This window comes from Corvus moneduloides, chromosome Z (assembly GCF_009650955.1).
Source record: "Corvus moneduloides isolate bCorMon1 chromosome Z, bCorMon1.pri, whole genome shotgun sequence".
NCBI classification, from domain to species: Eukaryota; Metazoa; Chordata; class Aves; order Passeriformes; family Corvidae; genus Corvus; species Corvus moneduloides.
In genome coordinates, this window is record NC_045511.1 from 56960894 (window position 1) to 56982791 (window position 21898).

At 44.3% G+C, this 21898-nt stretch overlaps 1 protein-coding gene across 5 annotated transcripts in view; it reads left to right on the forward strand.

Moving 5' to 3' along the window:
* The window catches only part of TMEM161B (transmembrane protein 161B), a 180016-nt gene that overhangs the window by 3163 nt on the left and 154955 nt on the right, over nucleotides 1–21898 (forward strand). For 2 of the 5 annotated variants that reach the window (XM_032096219.1, XM_032096222.1), the window contains exon 2: nucleotides 6042–6829. The exons of 1 other annotated variant lie outside the window; for it this stretch is intronic. The gene's annotated coding sequence lies outside the window, so the exon portion shown is untranslated. Of the gene's footprint in view, nucleotides 1–5974; nucleotides 6830–8471; nucleotides 8523–21898 lie in introns of those variants that run through there. 2 more of the 5 variants (XM_032096223.1, XM_032096221.1) reach the window with 2 other exon arrangements.

Here is a 21898-nt window from a genome sequence, read left to right on the forward strand (position 1 = left end):
GGGGTTCGGGGCAGCCGGGCCGGGCAGCCCCGGGCACTGGGCGGGACCGACCGCACGGAGGAACTGGATGTCCTCCCGCCTCCTTCCTGCCTTTTCTCCCCACTGAGAAGTGAGATCCGGCCTGCCCAGGCATTGCAAACGGGGTGGGGAGGGAGGTAAACATAAACTTCGCACCTGCAGACTGAATTTAAAATCAAAGCAAAACATAACAAGGACATGAAAAAGGCAAATAAAAAAAATCCCCCCCCCCCCCCAAAAAAAAAATCAAGTTCTCTGCACTGCAAGAGACAGTATTCATGGGAAACAGCGAGATAACCGTGAATTTCAAACCTTGTCTTTCCGATGAGTTATTTTACGCTTAGGTATAAACCGGACACTAAATTAAAAGAGCAGAAATGACATAGCGAAAATTTGGTTCATTCCTTTTCAGCCTGTGCTGAAAGTCAAAACCGTGCCGTGCACGGAGACTCAGTTGCTCTGGCCGGTCATCCCGGGCTGGGATACTGAAGTTGGCATTCTGCATTCTCGCCAAAACACCCCTAACGAAGAATTTGCTGTACTTCAGCCTCTGAAAACCCCAATATTTAGTGATTATATCAAGTCTGGACGAAGGAATTGCAATTTCCACACCCACTTCCGCTGCTCCTCTTGATTTCTGCCTTTGTACCTCTAATAATGAGAGATGTCCTTAACCACAAAAAATGGGCATTGGATTTTTATTATTATTATTTCCAACGGAGGTACACAGTGAGGGTGGGTATGCACTGGAAGCTTTTGTGTAAGGAATTCGATTTTTTTTTTTTTTTTTCCCCACATATGCAGAGAGAAAATTCTAAATTCAGTTTTTTCTCTTACGGAAAAAAAAAAATAGATTGTCATGCCAAACTTCCAGTATTTCACCAAATATTATCTGTTTGAAATTCTACATTTTTTCATTTCAATATTTAAGTGTTGCGGGGAAACCAAAAAGTAAAGAGAAAGAGAAAAGGAACGAGAAAAGAAAAAGAGAAAAGAAAAAGAGAAAACAAAGACCTTCCACTATACCCACAGTACCTGCACCTCCACTTTTCTAAAAAATAATTCTTACATGTAGGGCAATATGGAGTTCGGATTATTTATATATAGTATAAGAAGACAGGGATGAAGAGATGAGGGAGAATATTTAAGTGTAAAATGCTGAGTACTGGGTTTATAGGAGGATAGGTGTTAAAAGCATTGGTGGGAGAAAAAAAAACCGATGATGGGGGAAAATGAATGAGAAGATGGAGAAATGGATTTATTTTAGACATTTATTATTTATAACCCAGCACTCTGTCTCATCCCCGTGGCCGCAGCGACCACCCCAAATCTGGGCATCGTTAATGCTGTTATGAATTCATTTGTTTATCTATCCTTGGACGAGAATCCGAGAAATCGCCAACTTTGGTGACATTTGGATCACCTTGGATGATCCGTGCAGATGCGCAGCGGAACATAGGCCTGTTTTTAGCGGTAAATCCGATATTAGACCGGTATTAGGTAATGGGTGCGCGGGGGGCTGAGGGAGGGCGGGGGCTGTATTTATTGTTCCTATTCCACCCGTCATGTTCAAGTGTCAAGTGTCTGGGATGTGGGGGGAAAAGTAGCTCTCCCCACGCTGCCCGTGGCACAGGCAGCCGCGCAGGCAGGGCGGGGGAGTGGTGTGCTGCTACCCCTCTACCCCCGGGGCTTATACAAAAGCGACTGTTGTGATTAGCGGGGCCGCTGTGCAGTAACGCGGGGCGAGGAGGGGAGAGGTGGGGGAGGGATGCTGCGAGGCGGACCCCCGGCATCCCGCCGGGGGGTGCTCCAGGGGCGGAGGCGGCGGCTACGCCCGTCCCGTCGGGGCTGCAGCGAGGCGCGGGGTAAGCCACCGTGGGGTGTGGGGGATGATGCGGAATGCGCTGCGGAGACGGAAAGACGGAAAGACTCACGCTCACTTTTGCCTGCCTCCCTGCACACGCTAATGGAGGTCCGCGAGGGAGCGACAGCTGCACGTGCGCTCATTAAAAGAAGGAGGTGGGCGGGGGGTGAATTGCGTCCGCGGGCCGGCAGTCCCCGGCACCCACTATTGGTAAAAATGTGTAGAAATGGTACTTTCTTGATGGATTGCTGCTGTATGTGGTAAGGTAAGAGCTAATCTGAGGGATGACCGTGTCGATTTCCGTTTTCGGAGAGTATTATTTTTTACACGTTTTACGGGTAGACACCTGACTATTTTTTACTGGATGACATATCAGTGTAGGGCTTGTAAAACTGGAGCGAGAAGTAGCGCTGGAAATAACGTAAGAAATGACAAGGAATTAAAATATACTTGTGGTGAAACGGGCACTGAGTAAGAGACACTCCACTCTTTATTTAAAAAATACATGCGTAACAGTCTTTGGGGAGGGCTAACTCTTGCCCGATATGTCCATTCAGGTAAGTCATTCATAGTGTAATTATCTACGCATGCACATGAGCTTTTGTAAAAGAAAAAAATATTATGCACGGGCGCTTTTTTTTTTTTTTTTTTTTTTTTTTGTGGAATAACGTTATTCATTTAGAGACATAACACTCGTGGAGTATAAAAAACAGAGTAATCTTCTGGTTTTAATATTGAAACTACTCTTCTTTCTTATCATTACCCATTAAGGTAAACTGAAATGTAGTAATAGTGTTTGTCATATAATTCAAGGCCTATGGATTTTCAGATAAAGCAAGTGTAAGGCTACAAGCAGTATTTTAAAAAATAATCTAAAATAACACTTTTTCTATAAATAATTAGGTACATGGATTCAAATATGTACTTGTTAAAAACGATATGTAATACATTTAATAATGAGTACCTATGACAGAAATTACAAAATGTCTCCCTCGGGGAAAGCTCTCCGTACCTGGCTTTGCACATTTTAAGAAAAATATTTTGAAATAAACCATTCCTGAAATAAAGGCAGATATAAGTGCATTTATAGGCTGTAAAACAGCAATGAAATGTTTTAAATCCATTTAAGCAGTCCCCATTACACGCTTTATCTATATTGCCTTATACCTTAAAACGGGGCGGAAGGGGAGGGGTGTGTTGGTGATTTCTAAAATTTCGTTTTCTTAATTTAAAGTTAATTAGATAATCAAACTTCCAGTTTCCAGCTAGCAGTGTGATATCCGAGCAGGATAATAAGATCCTCCTGTCTTTTTAATGTCCAATAAACATCTTGTGCACCTTGATTTATAAAACTAGCACTGTACATAATCTGTAATCTTATATAGAATAGAAGCATGGAGGCAACTAGGTAAAAAGACACGTACACTGCAGAGTCTCACCAAAACCGGGGGAATAGGAGAGGGGGGTGAAAAAAGACAAGTATATTTAAAGAGACAGAAAGGAGGGAGCGAAGGAAAAGTGATAGGCTTCAACTTTCAGTAAATTAAAAACAATGCAAATATACCTTTACATATGCATCAGTATTAAAAGTAACACACGCTGGAGCCAACAGGAGCAGGAGGAGGAGAATGGCGCAACGGTGGATCCCGGCTCACACACCGCAGCCGCCCGCGCCCAGACGGGCTCTTCTACGCGCCACAGCCCGGCCCCGATCAGTCATTTCGGGGATGTTTGTTTTGTTGATGATGATGATATTTGGAAGAAAAGGGGAGGCCCCGCTAATTTCCGCTAATTAGGATCTTCCGAAAATAGGGATGATTGCTTCGAATCCTCGATCTCTTCTCCGAGCAGGGAGGGGGATTTGAATATTCTTTTCTTCTTCTTCTTCTTCTTCTTCTTTTTTTTAATGCCCTAATTTCTTTAATGTGTGTAAGTGTAGATGGACGTGCAGAATGCCTTCAGCTGACGTCAATAGACGCGACCTCTCCGCTAAACCTTGAACGTGAAGCGGGGATGGGGGGACGCGGGGTGAGGGCACAGCCGCGTGGGTGCTCCGCTCTGTCCTGCGGGCGCGCAGGCTTCCGCCCGCGCTCTATCCCATGAAATAAGCTCTGGCAGTAGCAGCAGCGCTGCCCAGCCCAATGCTTGACTCCAAAAGAAAGCGCACCTCACCGCAGCGCCGCCGACTCCGTCCAGCCTTTTTCTATCTGTTTTCTTCCCATTTTTTGTTCCTTATATATATATATATATATTATTGTTGTTGTTGTTATTATTTGGACGCTATTTGCTGCTTCTTTTCATCAGGAGACGAGTGGAAAATAGAAGCTTCCAACCAATTTAAAAACATAATAAGAAAATTTCCCCCTCCCTCCCCAAAACATTGCATGACAGAGGATCGTTGAGCCACTGAGGGTGCAGCGTCCATCCGGGCGCTGCTCCGTAGCGCATCGCGGGTACGGGGCTCGGACAGAGGAAGTGAGGGGAGGCTAGGCGAGCGGCCGGAGGAGTAGGGTGGCCCTCATCTCGGGTCGCAACTGCCGCCGGTCTGGTCTGAAAGTCCAAGTCGCTCTCACGGCTTTGCAGTGATGCCCCCTTCCTCCACCGGGAGGAGACGCGGTGTGAGGGAGAATTCGGTGAGCGACAGATACAGTACTAGCGGGCAGTAGGTTAGAGCGTTTTGTCCTCCTCTTTCCCTTCCCCCTCTCCTTTTGGAGGCTGCGGTGTGTCGTGACGTTTGGGAGAACTTTCACATCCCGGGGAACTTTAGACGGCGAGGCGGCAGGATGAGATACAGCCGGTGGCTTAGAAGCGAGGAGTGTTCTCTGTTAGCACCAAAGTTTCTCTCCTTTTCTGCTGACATTATATATGCTTTTATCAGCCTTCTATGAGCTGTTCCAGAGTACCTCTGTGAACAGCCGTTCCTTGGGCTGCACGCCGCATACTCACGCACTGCTTCTCCCTTCAAGCATCTCAACTAAAATGACATGCCCTCTCCAAGAACCGGAAACGTGAGTGTGTTTCTGACCGGGGGGGCGGTGTCGACTCATAATTTTTTTTTTTTTTTTTTTTTTTTTTTTTTTTTTTTTTTTTTTTTTTTTTTTTGGTACGTGCAGCCAGGGACTCTTGCTAAATTCCCTCGATTCCCTGAGGGCTGGCGTTTGGATCCTCACAGAGGTCTCTTTGTCCTCCGGGTCTCTGGCGGCTGTACCGGTAGGGGATGCCCGTCTGCTCGGGGCTGCTGCGGGGCTCTCCCCGCGGAAATCTGCGCCTGGGAACAGTGGAGCGCCTTCCCTCTCCCTGGAGCCAAGCTCCGTGGGGACACACGCCTGTTGTCATATACATGCATATACGTATATGATAACAGGCGTGTGTCCCCCATCCGTCTATATATATATGGATGGATACCTACGCATGCATACACAGACACTACGTGTGTCTGTGTGGAGGCATCTGTAGGGTGTATATATGTGTACGTATATATTTATTAATTTCTGCGAGTGGCCCCTCCTCTCGCCCGCCCCAAACCCCTCGCAGCCTCCTCCCCTCCTTGAAAACTGCCCACGCGAGAAGCCGTGTGTAGCCGACTCGGAGTGGGGGGCCGACACGACATCGGCCCCCCTCGGGCACACCCCACACGCCCCCCAGACGGGCAAGAGCAGGGGCGCGCCATCATGCCGCCTCCTCGCCCTGCACACCTCCCTCTATCCCTCCTCCATCTCTCCCTCCACCCCTCCCTGCACACCTCCCGTTCCGGCGCTAACCCAAACTCCTTCCCGCCAGCCCCCGCACCCTAAAACCTAGCCGGGGCTTTCACGGGTGTTTTCATGCTGGTTTTAAACGCGGAGAGATGGATGAGAGGGGACAGAAGGAACCGGCAGCGCTTTGGGGCATCCTCCTTCCAGTGACGAGAGGTCACGCTACAAGTTCACCTGACAGCGGGAATGGGAAGAGTGTTTTTGTTAACACCATGATTTTTCCTAATCCCTCCCCTTCCCTTCCCCTTCCCCTTCCCCTTCCTTTCCCTTCCCCTTTCCCTTCCCTTTCCCTTCCCCTTCCCCTTCCCCTTCCCCTTCCCCTTCCCCTTCCCCTTCCCCTTCCCCTTCCCCTTCCCTTCCCTTTCTTTCTTTCTTTCTCTCTTTTTTTACCTGCTGTTGGCCAGCTGCTTGGTTTGGACAAAAATTGCACGAAATACCAGTGCTTCCCAAAATCAAGACTCAGATGAAACTCTTCCTCAGAAGTTAAGTGGAGGAAAACACCTAAGGAAACTCGACCTTTTTTTTTTTTTTTTTTTAAAGTTTCCAAAGAAATGCGGGCTTCCCTTCTTCTCCCGGAAAAAGTAGCCACTGCTCTTCTTTACACAAGACATTTCTAATTTGTTCCGTCTGTCAGAACGGGACTATGAAAAGTTTTGGTGCAAATTCATTATCTCTGGCAATGCATAACGTATAGTAGGAACTGAAAAAGACCGTGGCAATGGATGAACAATAGGGCTTCAGTTCATCAGCAACAAAAGCGTTGGGGAAATTTGTTGAATTTCAGAGCACGTCCTTCTTAACAGAGAGGGCTGGACTAGACCTTGGCCAACCCCTCCAAAAAACTTGCAGAGCCTCACATACAACAGTTCACTTTCTACTCCGGGGCGTAGGAAACAGTGTGGAAAAAGAAAAAAATAATGGCAAAGCCAAGCCAACTTTCTTGGTTTCTCTCCCATTTTCACGGATGGAAGATTTTTAACTATTTTTGAGCCGTTGGAGCAAGAACAACACCGTGGAGCTACGTGGCACTGTTAAATAGGAATGGCGAGGGGAAAGACGTGAATTTCTGGAGACCTGAAAGAGCTTTTTCTGCTCCGAGGGGGCTTGGCCGTGGGAATCTTTGTTTGCCGCCAGAGGTTCAATTCACCCCCTACATGTGGGGCAAAATCTTTCCCGATTAAGGCGAAGAAAAGTAAGTACCTCAGTGTTTGTGTATGTATGTGGGTATCCTGAATTCCCTGCAAAATTTGGGGAAGCTGAACCCCGAGCAGATGGACGTTTCCCACCTGCCTGTGAGCCCGCGATGAGGCCGGCTCTCCCCGGGTAGTCGGAGCGAGTCGCTCGGCATAGCTCTGTCGGCTTCCTCTAGCTCCCGGCGAGGGACATTTGATTAACAAGGCAGGGTTTATTAGTGGACACAGCGGCTTACGCCGGTGAGCCGATTTTATGTGTCTGATGCTAAACCTGTTGGTCGTGGGGCTGTATTTAGTTGCGGGAAATGTTCATTATCTATCAGACTGCCAGCAGATGCTGAGCTGTGAATTTGGTTTGCAGTGCCTGGGTACCCTCGGAAGGTGTGCAGGCACAGGAACAAACACTCACGGGATTGAAGTATAGCAGTTAACAAACCACAAAAACAAACAAAAAATCCCCACAAAGTGGCGGGGGATTGGGAGAGGAAAGGGGGAAGTGAAAAAAAAAAAAAAAAAAAACAAGGGGGGAGGGGGAAGAAGAGAAGTCGTAGGAATAAATTGCAGCTGGTCAGGGTTCAAGGGATTGTTCGCAGCAGTTAGTCCATCCGCTGCCTCCCAGGTAGTGGGTCACTCGGAGCAAGCAACCATCACTTCTCGGGTTCTCCAAAATGCATCCCTGTCAAAATGGCTCTGCTCAGCACAGGAACGCACCTGGCAAGGGAGTATCGGGGACAGGACAGTTTCAATGGAGTTGGGGGAGGGCCAGTGAAGTGCGGCCCGACCGCTCACCCTGGCCCGGGGGTGCCCCCCTGCATCCCTCTATCCTTTCCATCAAAGCAATGGCATCCTTCGACAACCTCGGTCCACTCGTGTCCGTTGAACGGGTGAAACTGCCTCATCGTAGCATCTAAGAACACTGTTGCTGCCTGGGAAATTTTTTTTTTTTTTTTTTTTTTTAGCTGAGGCTGTTGTGATCAATATAATGCAATGAAAACCAGCAACTTACGTTGTATTTATTTACCCCCGCGGCCCTTGATAAACTCGCAGAGCTGTAAATAGAGACTATGCCTTCCCGGTAATTCCAGTTTCAGGACATCATTGGTCAGGAACATATGGGAAATCTGGCGGGGAAAGGCTGGTTTAATATGTTTTGCATGTTTTGAACTGAAGGCTAGGTGGAGCCTCCAACCTTCGTTACGTAACAGGTATCTTATATTATACAAATCCCAGATCTGCCTCTATAGTTTTTGTCCCTTCCGTTCAGCAGCCCCAAATAATATTTTTAGCCTTTTATTTTTAAGTGTAATTATCCAGAAATAATGATGCAGTTTAAAAAAATATATTATTCATATTATTTCCTGTAAACATTGATAGCCGTCTTTAACCCTGCAGATACAGGAGGATATCACTCATATCTATTTTATGTCATCCTAAATCATCTGCAGGAAATGTGGCTAGCTTTTTCCCCCTTTAATCTAGGGTCAAGCATTTTAATGATTTGTCTAATAATCCCCAAAGTCAATATACTCAGCGCCCTCTAAACACATAGGTTTATCCATTCACATATCTTTCCGGAACAAGAATCAAACATTGGAAGTGTTTAAATTATGATCCTTTGCTTTTTGGGGGCCTATTTTTCAGGTTTAAACAACGCAGACAGACCACAGGTAGTGACAATTGCAACAAGAAACGGTAATTTTTTGCTTGTTTGTTTGTTTAATAAAAGTCAGAAGGTATTATATATATTACCTACAGAATACATGTCCTTTAACGGCACACGGTTTCCATGTGTAATCACTGACTCTTTGTGGGTTTTATTTTTTCTGTGACTTTGAATCCTTGATACACTTTCTTTTCTTATTTATGAATTCGGATTTGTAGTAGATATCCCTTTGCATACTCGATGTTCAATGTAAGAGAAGTATAACCTTCAGTTGCCTGTAAAATGAAATTGTGGTCACAAAGGAATGATGAGGAACCTTCATTGGAAGGCGAGACAGTCGAGTGACTTACCTGGATAGGAGAAAAGGGATGCTGCTCTGCCGGGGAAAATGGCTTGGACTGTACTGGCATGCTGTACTGTTTACCTCTACATTAATTTTGTCATAATTTAGTACGAAAAGGGAATTTATGTAACACTACGCCCCTCTTATATACATCACGGCAGCTTAAGTGGTGTTCCTGTGTGTCTTCCCAAAGAAGGTGGGGATGCTGGAGATAGGATGGAGGTCTGATTGCAATGATTAGAGAATCATAAGCATTCCTCTTTAAAGTCAGTGGAGGCGGCTTGCTCTTAAGAAATCTATGCAGGATATTTCTTCTTTACGTCACAGCCATCTGGAGCCCTATAAAAAGATTAGAAAATAAGCATGACGATCTACAGGCCATTAGCAGGAATTTATTAGGGATCTAGAAGTAAAAAGTCAGTGTTTGTATTCCATAACTTCCAATAGGCAGGTTTTTCTACAGTGACTTTGGAATAAGTAAGTTTTATACAATTATGTAAACTGGAAGAGAGCAAGCAGTGTTAACAGCTGCTTTTGACAATTCAGGTGATGTTTTGGGCAGAATTTTCAGAACTGTGCATTGCTTAAACTTTCCACGTGCTAGGCAACACTGCACTTTTAGAAAAGTGCTTTACAACTGCTGCATATATTTTTGTATTCAGAATAGGCAAATACTTAAACAACTTACGATGATTTTAAAGCTCTAGATGTCTGAGAGCTAGAAAATGTAATTGGTAATAAGGCTAATGAACAGCTAGGTCATAACCATTGCATTGCCTCTTTTGATGTGTTTAAGCTCCAACGATTAATCAACAAAATATGTCAGGCGTATTGCAGTTACTTCCCAAGTTAATTCATACGTGAGGTGGCTGTGAGAAGACAGCTTGGTGTTTTAGAGATATGCCTTGTGTCTTTGAAAAAATGCCAATTTGCAATAAGGTACTTTGCATTTAACTCTAAATCTGGTAGTGTGACAGCTGGTGACATGCATGCACTTACCATGTACATATGCATCTGTGTTAATATGTATTATATATACACATATGTACATATGCTCTTTTATATCTACATATGTACCCGTATGAGCATAGATGCACACACACACATACATGATCACTTGTAATTTCATGCCTCTGACTGAAAGAATTCAATGCATAAGCTGACAAGCCTGTCCGTGCAACACATGCTTGATCACCAACAATACTGCCCCTAGCTATTGCCATAAAAAAAAATCTTTCCCCTATCTGCCAATTCAGAAAAACTCACATAAAGCCATTAGAAATTTATATAATATCACAGTGATCATGTGCCTCTGGTTGCATGAGATATCTTACTCAGTTGCCCCCATTGTGCCTGAACAGCCCAAGAGGTAATGAAGAAGCTCAGTAAGTCATAATGAGCATTATAAAAATTCTAACCATTTTGTGCCAAGAATGCTGGCACAATTGGATCAATTAGGTAAAAAGCACTGGTGGTAAAAAAGCAGTCTATGCCAGGATATATAATACCTGTTTAAACCAGAAGTGCTCAGCTTCAAAGTCTTAGAATCTGAAAACACAAATAAATTAGAAATATCCCTGCTGGATTCAGATTTAGCAATTAGCAGATTAGCAATGTCTATGTGCTACTTCTTGGTGGCAGTATTAATTTTGGGCCGTGTCTGACAAATGGGATTGTTTCCCCATTTTCACGCTTTCCTAATTGCAATAAAAATGGGCTTGTTGATACAGTTGTTATTTTACAGTGTAACCACATACACCTGCATATATATTTTAGCACAAACACATAGACACATGCACCTAGACTGACACATGTATGTATGGCTCCCCTGTGTACACGCAAGGGGATATAAGATTTATCATACAAGCAAGCTCTGTAGCCGATACAGAGCATCAACAACTTCAGTGTAACCCCTTGCATTAAAAAAAAATCCACCTAAAAATAGCAATGCATGTAAGCACAGGTTAATTGACTAACAAATGTATTTAAATGCAGTGTGGCCTGTGAACTGTGATTGTACGTGGACATGTCGTGTTTTATTTTGCACCTTAGAAGAGGAGTAGCAGCATGAATTTTAACTTGGTATTTCTTTAGGAGTTCTGAGCAGTCCATAGTCTGCCTGTGCTTAATTTTTTGGTGTGTATCTCATACTGAACACAGCACACAAGAGCTGTTGAAGTGCATTTATTAATTTATTAATTTAATTCTACCAAATTAATGGTAGATCGCAGTGAGAAGGTTCATTTTATCACACGTACTCGAGAGACCTTTAATGTTTGCTCTTTAGACTTAAAAAAATTCTGTACAAATCATATTGTTAAATAATTCAAAGTATAATGTTCTTTTAGCGGGCAGGGGTGGGGGGAGGAGGAGCTGAGAGACTGAAATCCTAATACTGTGCATAACACATCCTAACAATTTAGAAAGACTTGCCTCCATTGGTTCCATGAGTAACACCAGCATGCAGTTTTTCTTAGTACGAGGTTAATAAAAATAATCGATAAATCAGCGTTTTTACTAAGGCATTTCGTCAGATGATGCATGGTCGTAGATAAATACTGCTGCAATGTTCACCTGTGTTGCATTCTAATACAGACACAGATACACACAGGCTGGGAGGGAGTGGGGGTGGGAAGAAGGGCGGCGAGAGGGTATAGATGCTACAGAATACGCTGAGCCTGCTGCTCGCAGCTTCTCGCACAGACAGGCAGAGGAAAACGCCTCGCACGACAGTCCCGCTGTAAATACCTGCGAATCACGATAGGTGCGAACCACGACAGAGATGTGAAGTTAAGAGGAAATGAAAATCCACACCCCTTCTACCCCCAAAGCAACTAACCAACCAAAAAAAAACCTCATAGATGCACAACGACAGAGCAAATTGTCAGGGTAATTACACATCGACTCACTGCGCAGCCCCCCTCCCGGCCTCCAAGCGCAAGGCCCCGCTCCCCGCCGCGGCATCTCTCCGCGCCAGCGGGGGCTGCCCGAAGAGGAGCGCAGCAGCGCTCCCTGGGATCGGACAGGCTGCTTCCCGGCCCCCGGGAGAGCGTCCTCCCTCCCGGCCTCTGGATGTTAGAGCGGTCTGTGCTGCAGAGGAGGAGGAAGGTAACGGCGGCGAGTGGATCCCCCTCGTCAGGGCGGCGGAGGTGGCGCTGCTGGAGGCGAGACCGGACTCGGTCCCGGCGCCGGCCGCTGGTGGCTCATGCATATCAATAGCCGTGTGTACTTGAGGTTTCTCATGACATCATCATTACCTTGATCTCCCGCGGTCCAAGACCTCTGACCTTGCCGGGCTGGCCCGCATTTTGGCACTGAAACCCTCCAGCGATGACCCTTTTCTCCTTTCAGACCGGGGGCAGCAGCAGCCGGCAAGACCGCCGTCTTCTTCTCCCCAAGCTCTAGGAGCTCCGAGAAAGCGAGAATCTACACCCTCACCCGCCTCTTGCTCCCCCCCCCCCCCCCCCCCCCCCCCCAAAAATACACACGCAGGCAAGATATTTGCAATCAAGCTGCCACCATTTCGCAAAGAGGTCTATGTCGTGCATAATCTAAGGGATCAGGAGCCGCATCCTCGAGTCATGTTGTTACATCCTACTGAAATGGATTTTTCCCCCCTTTCTTCTTCCTCCTTATACTGCGCTGGAAATTGCAGAAGGCTTTACATCTTCATAGAAGCTAAGGAGTCTTTCGTGAAAACGAAGCGATTTACAATGCAAATAGGGGCCTGTAAAAGGATGGATGCTCCTCTCTCCTAACGCAACTTGACTCAACATATTAGCTGGTTTTTATTTTCTGGTATTGACAGACGAATTGTTGGCTATCCCTCCCGGAAATTACTGGCTGAAACAAAAAGTTCAGAATAAACTTTGAAGGCAAGAAATCGCTTTTGGAAGTTATTAGCTGCACATACATACAGACATACTTACATAAAAGGATGACATTTTAAAGCAGCACTAGTGCTCTTGGAGGAAACAACATGTTTGCCAGAAAGAATCTGGATTGTAGCAAGGACTAAAAAAAAAAAAAAAAAAATTTAAAAAAGCTTTGAGGGAAGCGAGTTGTTATCTTTGGTTATCTAGCTGTATGAGTGTTTTGGTCTTCATAAAGCTAGATAACCGAAAGTAAAAACTCCTTCAAGATCATCGTACAGCATGTGAAAATGAAAGACTGCTGCGAGAGACAGTAATAATCGAGATGAGTCAGGAATGCTTATTGAATCTAACATTTTTACAGCTGAAGATGAGACTGGAGGAACTTAAATGGCATATTTATTCCAAAATATGAAGCTGTCGCATGGCACAGAATGGATATCTACCCGCTTCAGAGAGAATATGGTACTGATGGTAAACAATGTATGTGCAAATATTGCTGTTGAATAAATAAATAGAAACCCAGAACAGTCAACGTTCAACCGGACTAAGAGGATATACGTGATTTCTTTTTCTATTAGAAACCTAATGCTGAGTTTCATTTTGCGAAGTGATTCATTGCAATGAAATGGCCTAAAAAATAAAGGTGGTTGCTGCTGATGATGAAGATGGTGGTGCTGATAACGCAGAGCTGACTACTGAACTGAGGAAAAAAAGAAACCAAAACAGAAAAGCAACAAACCAACTCAAAACCTGTCTGTGTGCATCTGAGTCAAGGCATCGAGGTTACTTTCAAATTATATGAACGCCGTCTTTCAGAAAAAGTTTACACCGAAGTGCAGACAAGCTTAATAATTTATATCTACTTAGAACGCGGCGGAGCTGGACAAAGATGGGGGGAAAAAAATAATGGCCGATTTTTTTTTTCCTCTATTCAAAACGAGAGCATAGATGCTTCTCTGTTTCGTGAGGGTTTCCTTGAGGAAGCTACTGAAGCAGAAAGACATGATGCAGACGAGATCGCCTCCCCCCTGTCAAAGTGTTAAAAAATGTTCTGTGCCTTGCTCTGCGCCTAGCATTGGAAATGAAAGTGACATTTACTCCAAAACCCACGTGTGCGCCTCCTCTCTTTTTGTTTAAGGATGATCAGATCTATCCGGGAAACAGCTCTGGCATCCCATACCGAAATAATTAGGACGTATACAGACCTGACAAAAACACGGGGGGGGGGGGGGGGGGGGGGGGGAGGGGGAAGGGTGGAGGGGAGGGGATGGAGAAGCGGAGGGTCTGTCTTGCCTAATTGATTCCGTTAAACGACGTGCAGGAGATGTGAACAGCTGGGCGCTCCCATTCCCACGCTCAGGGCAAATGGCAGCGCCGTGCCCGGGCGGCCGGTGACAGACAGCCCGGCGGGGGCCGGGGCCGGGGGAGCCCATCGCCAGCACCCGCGAGAGCATTTCCCACCCGCTGCCATCCCAGAAATGCTGGACGAGGGGACGGGGCTGCAGAACACGCCTTCCGCGAGAGAAGGGCGGAACTTGAGCCGGGGCGGAACTTGCACCCTTCTCCCGCGGAGGGCGCGGAGGGACGCGGATTTTGGTCCCGATGGAGGAAGGGAAGGCCAGGGCAGGCGTGTCGGGATGCCCCTGCAAGAGTCCTCTGTTTTTATCTTTATAATTATGGCGGCTTAGGCGCCTCTCGCAGCGAAATCGAGAAGGATTAATTGCTCGGGGTAACGTATTTCCTTTGGACTTGACCTAAACGTCTTCCCAGAGGCACGCTGGAATACGATACTGTGTTAGTAACCGAACATTCTCCACGGCAGATTAAAACAAGATCAGCGATAAGGGAATGGGGCTCAGTGGTCTCCATCCGTCTGGGGCAAACCTCTGCACGCCGCTTTTAATAGTTATTGAATTTTCTTTTGTATTTTCACTTTGTTGTTGAACTGCTTATAAAACGTATTGGTTTGGGGCTTACAGTGGGAATATTCACCTTCACGCCACACACTGCACTGTAAGAAGGATGCAGCAGGCGTACTCTGTAGCTAAACCAAAGAATTTTGCCTCAAAAGTTACCCCATCCTCACTGTAGCTGTTAAAGCAACCTTAGTTTCGGCCAGAGGTTCCCGCCCGGTGGTTGCCGGCAGTGCCGACCGGGACCCCGGCCAGGCTCTTTTGAGGTTAAACCTCCGTTTTGGCTGCGCTACATGTGCCAAAGTTTTACTGCTGCAGCGCCCGGCGAGGGGAGCTGTGTTTATTTACGTCGGAACCGTGTTTGAGCCATCAGCCTTTCACCGCAAAATGCCCGCCCCTCATTTACTGCTTGTCTAGGGGTGCTGTTTACCTAGAGCCATTGTCTACTAAATTAACATTTACATGACAAAGTGCGCGGCTTTCTTTCTCAACGAGCTTCAATTAAGGCGATAAGCTGTTTTCTGGGGAAACCCATTGTTTACTTAGGCATGAATAGTGTCAATTTACTTAAGCTGTTGCTTGCGTCTTGGTCTTCAGTGTAAATTTGTGAAGGAAAACATCAGAGAAAAATAGCAGCATTATAATCGCGTGTTGGCCATTGTCATCTTAAATTGTTTTGTACCTTATTAATGTCACGTGACTATCAATCAATAAAATATCGCTGGCTATTATTGCTATTATTAATATTACTACTCCTACTCCTTCACTCCTTCATTTCTCTGCACCTTTTCTCCTACACAGTAAACTTCTAACTTCGGAAAAGACAGCGTATGGAAATGTGGTAGCAGGCCCTCATTTTTATGCTTTAGGAGGCTCATGCAGCAAGTAACTAGGAAAGGTAATCCTTCCCTAGGATTACCTACCTGTTAAGTGTTGTTCCCTCAAATCTTGTAGGAGAAAAAAGTCCGTCTATCAAGCAAAGGAAAAGCTTTATGTAATGGGATGAAAAACCAAACCCAAACACAGAAAGCTGAAATTTCAGTGCCCAGTTCTCTCCAAGCTACTTCTAGCACTGGAGGAGACCGGATCAAGTTTATTTAGCATACCAGTGCATTGTAAAACAGTTGGAAGGTAGTTGCAGGTTGCGTGAGTGTGCATGTTAATTAGCAGGGACTGGAGCTTATTCTTTGTGAAAAGAGAACAGCAGATTGCTGTGCAAGGCCAATGTTAAAAAGGCAGCTGAATTTAACACCATCTGGAAGAAAAGATCCCTTCACAACTTTCTCACACCGTCAGACAAAACTAGTGTCTCTTGTTCTGAGCCCTTGTCTATGCAACCATACAATACTGAGTCATTATACTTTTGCTGAGAGAAAATTTGAGAACACAATATGGGTAACCGGTGAATGACCAAGTTTCATTATGCCCGCTTAAGTCGATTGAAATCTACGTCTAGAGCTATGAATGGCAGCATTGTTTTCCTCACCGGGGCTGTACTAAATGTCAGCACAGTGTAAAGAAAAACTTGAAGTCTGCAAATAACTTACCAGATCTCAATTATAATATTTTCCCACACTAGAACTAATATAATTGCTAGTGCCTACAATGCCTGAAGTACAACAAAAAAAGACAGAGGAAAAAAAATTAGTTCATTTACAAGTTATTTCAGCCAGACAAACACTTAGATTTTCTTAAAATGAGTTCAGCACATAGAGTTGAATAATCACTTCCTGAAAAGTTCAAGCAACCAAACTGCTTCTTAAGAAATTTAAAAAATAAACTGTGCAAACTAACTTGTATTCAGCAACCATTTTAACCCTCCAGCTTGGGACTGATGAAATATTAGTAGACGTACTTTACAGTACACAGATCACTTTTTCTGAGTCTAGCAGATGATTTCTTCTTTAAAGTTTAGCAGAAATGGCACAAGCAAAGCAATGGGAAATGTATTTCTCCAGGAGCTGGAGGAAAGCCAGCAGGGCACCTCAGTGTTGACACAGGTACCAGAAGAACAGTTTTCAGTTCTCTCAATTTTTAACTACTGCTTTTTTACCCTCACTTTATAATGGTTTCTGTTATGAGTGCTGTTCAGGTCAGTCCTCTGCTTAGCATTCATGCACAGTGCAGACTAGGAAACAGTTCAAATGCATGGTGAGGGGTTAGTTGTGTGGGCTTTGTTAGAATGTCTGTGTTTTAAACCTGAGTGACCAAGATTCTGCCTGTGATTCATAAAGCATGGTACAGTTCCTGGCATAGAAACTTGAAATGGTGAGCAACTACCCTTGTGCTGAATAACACATCCCTTCAGCAGCTCCACTTATTGCACTTCCTAGCAGTTCCGCTGCCTACAGCGCTGGACACTGGGAATGCTGGTTCATGGGGCAGGCAGAGGTCTGGTGGGGTAACTGGGCAGGCATTGGTGCGAGATAAATTCTTTTCTGACTTTCTCATGCAACCACTTGTGAGTGAGGGGCAGCTGGGGCCTTCTGGATCTGGAACAGAAACAGGGCAGCACAGGCAGTTGATAGGGAGATTTAAAGAGGAGCCAGGCCTTCACCAGTCCCCTGCCTGCTGTACAAAACCTGGCAGCTGTTGGAGAAGGGAGTTCCTTTCATGTATCAAAGAAGAGTTGTTTGTATGAGTGGACATATTCATGTGCCCACCTCCCCTTTCCTGAAGTTTCCATTAATATGCAATGGCATGGGGTAGATTCATAATTTTGTTTCAATTAAAACAGGTGGTGTGAAATATTTCATTTTGTAGAGAAGCCAAGGACACACTGCCTGTTTGGCCAGATCCCTCCCTTCCTATGTGAATTAAAAATTGTTTTCTGTTTTCTTTTGTCTAGAAGGATGGGTGTATGTGCATAACTGTCCCACCGAGGCAGGATGGAAAAAGTCCGTTTAAATTTTTAAAGCATACACCCGTTCCATAGATTGCTCACCCTGGAGTAAGCACATTTATTACCCCTTACGCCCTCCATTATATTAATTTAGAAGAAAGAAAATGTCAGACTTTGACGATTAGATTTCCTATTTAAATGGCAAGTGCATGAGGTAAATATTAGGGCATTTCTTATCGCCCTTTCTGGGAGTGGGAAAGGAGGGGAAAGGAGGAGACAGGAGCCCTTTGTGACTGTGCTTTTGCCTGTCAACAGTTACCTGGTTTTTTCTTCCTGAAGCTCTCACTTGTGTAAAAACAGATAATTATAAAGATACATTTTTGTCTGTATACATATACATCCACAGTTTATGGTGTAAAGCTGCTGTGACCCTGTCAGGGTCAGAGTCTGACATGGATGAACTTGTGCCATCCACTTTGTGGGGATCAGGACTGAGTCTGACACCAAGCTGTACGGCCTGACTTTAGGGATATATGCAGCAATGCAGTGGAAAGAGAATGTGGTGTTCAGTCTGTGTCTTTAAATCTAATACTCAGAAAGCTATTTTCCCCCTAATTCCATACAACTAATGCTAATCCATGCTTGCGGGAGTGGGAAAGATAGAGGAGAGGGGACAGAAATTCCCCTGGCAAACGAGGAGACTGCGTTGGGCCCGCGGGTTCCCTGCCAGGCCGAAAGCCCCTCCACGGCCCCCCAAGCCGATCCTGCTGGTTCGAAGCCCAAGCCACGGGCCCAGATCCACGGTGGCGCCGCCGAAAAGCATCCCTAGCGCCCGCAGCCTCAGACCAGCCGAGGAGATTACGCGGTCCAGTCTCCGGGCTCGGTTCCCGCTGCGCGGCGGCCACTCTGATTGGAGTTTCCCAGGAGACCGGTGGCGGCGCGCACGGGATGCGGCGGGATGCATCGGTCCGGGGCTCTGTGTCTCTCCTCTTCCCGCTAGTACCTAGCCGGTGCAACCCCGCCCGGCCTCATCCCCTGTGCCCTCTTTCCGGCCGCGTGGCTGCATTACCGCTGTGAAATGTCGTGAGCGGTAACCTCTAATTAGCACTGCCCGCCGAGGAGCCGCCTCTGGCGGCAGCCAGCGCCCTCTTCCCCCTGTTTCGAAGTAACTGAGTTACTATCGCGACTGATGCGCCGCGCCGGTGTGTTCCTCCGACGAGGCAGGTTCCAAAAAAAAAAAAAAAAAGGGGTCCAGGTCTTAAGCAGTTACTAAAGCCCATTAATGACATCGTGCATGGACATTTAAACTTGTTGTAAGTTGCAGAAAGGATTAAGAAGAAATCACGCTGTGCAGGGCTAATGATACCATCTTGGCTCCGCAGCATCGTCAGGTGCAGCTCAACCCGCCTGCAGTGGTGACTGCCCTGCGCCCTTCACTGCAGTGTCATGTCGCAAGAGCTGCTCTGCATAGGCCACTAAAAGGCTCTTTGGAGGGCCCTGCAGTTACCTGATACTCAAGGTGCTTTGCAGTTACTTAAAAATCCATAACCACCTGCCTTTGAAATTTCTGTGCCTGGCCTACACCATAAAAACACGTTTTAAAAGTGGTTTGTGCCAGAATGGTAAACACTCACATTTAATGTAGGAAAAATCATGGAATGCACTGAGATCAGGGCAAAACTGATCTTTCTCCTCCAGGTGTAGATGCTTTGTTGCCATATTTCTCAGTTCCTTCAGCTCTTACTTAAATCTGAGGCATAGAATCCTAGAATGGCCTAAATTGGAAGGTACCCACAAGGATCATTGAAGTCTAGCTCCTGGAACTGCCCAGGACAGGCCCAAGATTCACACCATGACTAACAGTGAATGGGTATTCATTCTTCCTAAACATGGATGGTTTAAATATCTATGCTGAAGTGCAGTGTTTGACAAGAACCCAGATCTTCTTCATTTGCTAAATGACTATTATGGCTCTGATGGTACTGTGAGGTGAGTGAGCAAGGTTGCAGAAGGGAGCAAGATCAGCACACCCATGTAAAAAAGAAAGTATGGAAACTGCCAGTGCACAGGAAATTGTGATAAGGAATCACCTTCTGCTTAGCCTTTTGACCTCCAGTTTGTACCTCAGCATGGAGAAAGTAAAAGCCGGGTCAAAATGAACTTTGTGAGTAAATGACTATGCAAGACAGTCAGCAGTTTGTCTTCTTTAGGGTCTTATAAGAGTTTGTTGGGAAAAATTAATATTCTGTGCTTTAGGTCAAAAATGGGTAGGTCTATTTTTGACTCAAATAGCAGCAACATTTCACCTTTTGAAAAAGAACCTTTATAGTCTGAATGGATCATTTTCCCTTCAGAATAAACCCTATGTCAGTGAAGAGGGACATATAATAGTTATTTAACTATGATTTTTTAAAAATATGTCTCTTCAGTTACATTCATTCTGTTAATACTGTCAGTTGTCTGAAAGGGACATTAACATAAAAAATACTCCAGTATCATTGTCATGTAGAATACAATCTTTAAGAAACAAGATTTTAGGGTGTAATAAAATAGTACAATTATCATCAGATTAAGACTACTAGCTTCATGTAATTGGAATCTAACATACAGTAACTTTGTATGAGAAAGCTGGAGTCAGTAACAGAAAACCTTCACAGCAAGGATGGTATCACACATATGCAGTTTCCTCTCACCTGTCTTAATTCAGCAGCAGTTTCAGCTAATTCAGTTACTTTTACCTATTCAGTGGTACATCAGAATAGGTAAAACTAGCTTTCTTTCATATATACATATATATATATGAATTAATGTCTTTAGCTATTTTTTGTCACAGAAAACAATTGCTGCTGTAGCATCTCAGAATTCACTGTAGGTGTTTAGGAAAGTACAGGCTGGTGGTAGTACAGGCTGAAACAGAGCCAGAGATAATTCTTCACTTATTTTTCCACATTAGATAATTGTTTCAAAATAGACGATTTATACCTTCTTCTCTATGGCTGTAATTGGTATAAGCATACATTGTAGAGATTCCTGTTCAGCTGAGTACTTGGGATTTTATGAGTTACCAATGTTTTACCAGTGGGCATAAATATATTTTTGGGAAATTTATGAATATAAATTTTATGTTTTCCTTTAAATTCCCATAATTCTCATCTGGCTGGGCTCATATAACAGCTATGTAGATCCTCTTTTATGTACATGGACACAGTTGGCATATGCAAACTTGTGACTTTGAATCTGGAAACCTATGATCTGTGTCATCATTTGCATCGTCATGAATTGAATTTACTATGTTCCATCGTATCCATACACTCTACCTCATTTGTCTCCAAAAGATCTTTTGCAGCCTAGTTAATTTTGTGATTCTCTGAGTCTGTGACTTCATGTGCTGAGGGAAGATCCATAGTTAATGCAGTTGCATAGTACAGATCCTTAACACAGTTATCAGGAGTTAGTCACCTCTGTCCCCAGTCTGTGAGTATCGACAGTACAAAAAACTTCCATTTCTTCCCTGCATTGTCCTTTACCACTGATGATTGGTGGGATAGACTAAACTACACAAAATCAGGTAGCCATTTAATGAAATTGTAATTAATTTGACAGCTCCCACAGTAGCTGGAGGAGAGAGACTCTGGGATGATATTGTAAATGACATTTAAATTTAAATTTTCTTCCAGTCTTGCAGGAATAATACTTTATTTCCTATAGAATGGTTTAATTCCTAGTCTGTGTTCAAATATTTTCTTAAAATAAAACTGAGAAGAGAAAGCGATTATTTGCTTTCATCTTTTAAAAATAATTCATCATATACAGCTATGTAGTATATTAACATCTTGCATAGCACTGTATTATTAAGTTAATCTAATGCCCAGAGTCATTACACACATTCCTGGATGTCCTTCTGATATCTCTCCAGTCCACAGGATTTTGAAGTGCAATTATGTAATTTTTTTTACTGATAAATAAATTTCTATAATTGTAGTTGAAATACCACTGAAATTCACAAAACCATTGCATCTAAATAATATATTATGCATTTCTTAATTATTTATCAAGACTAATTCAAAATAAGTGTAGGGAAAAGCATACATTTATTTTTAAATAGTACCTTTTCTGTACCAGGTCAAAAAATGTTCCACATATCAAAAGAGAGAGAGAGAACAAAGTTTCCATCCTTAAATGTAACGAGTTTGTTTTGGATTAATAATATTGCAACAATGGTGCCGTTCTTACTGTGAACTTGCAATTAATTATAATATATTTTGGCTAATACATAGAATTTCTATTAATAGGAAGACAAGAAGGGAAGAGTTAATATGGGTGAAAGGTGAGTGTATGTAACAGTAAGAGGAGAACAGCAGTTTTAACTTACACTGAGGAACAGTGAGGAGATGGCAAGATTTTAGTGGCTATGGATTTAACAGGGAGTGTT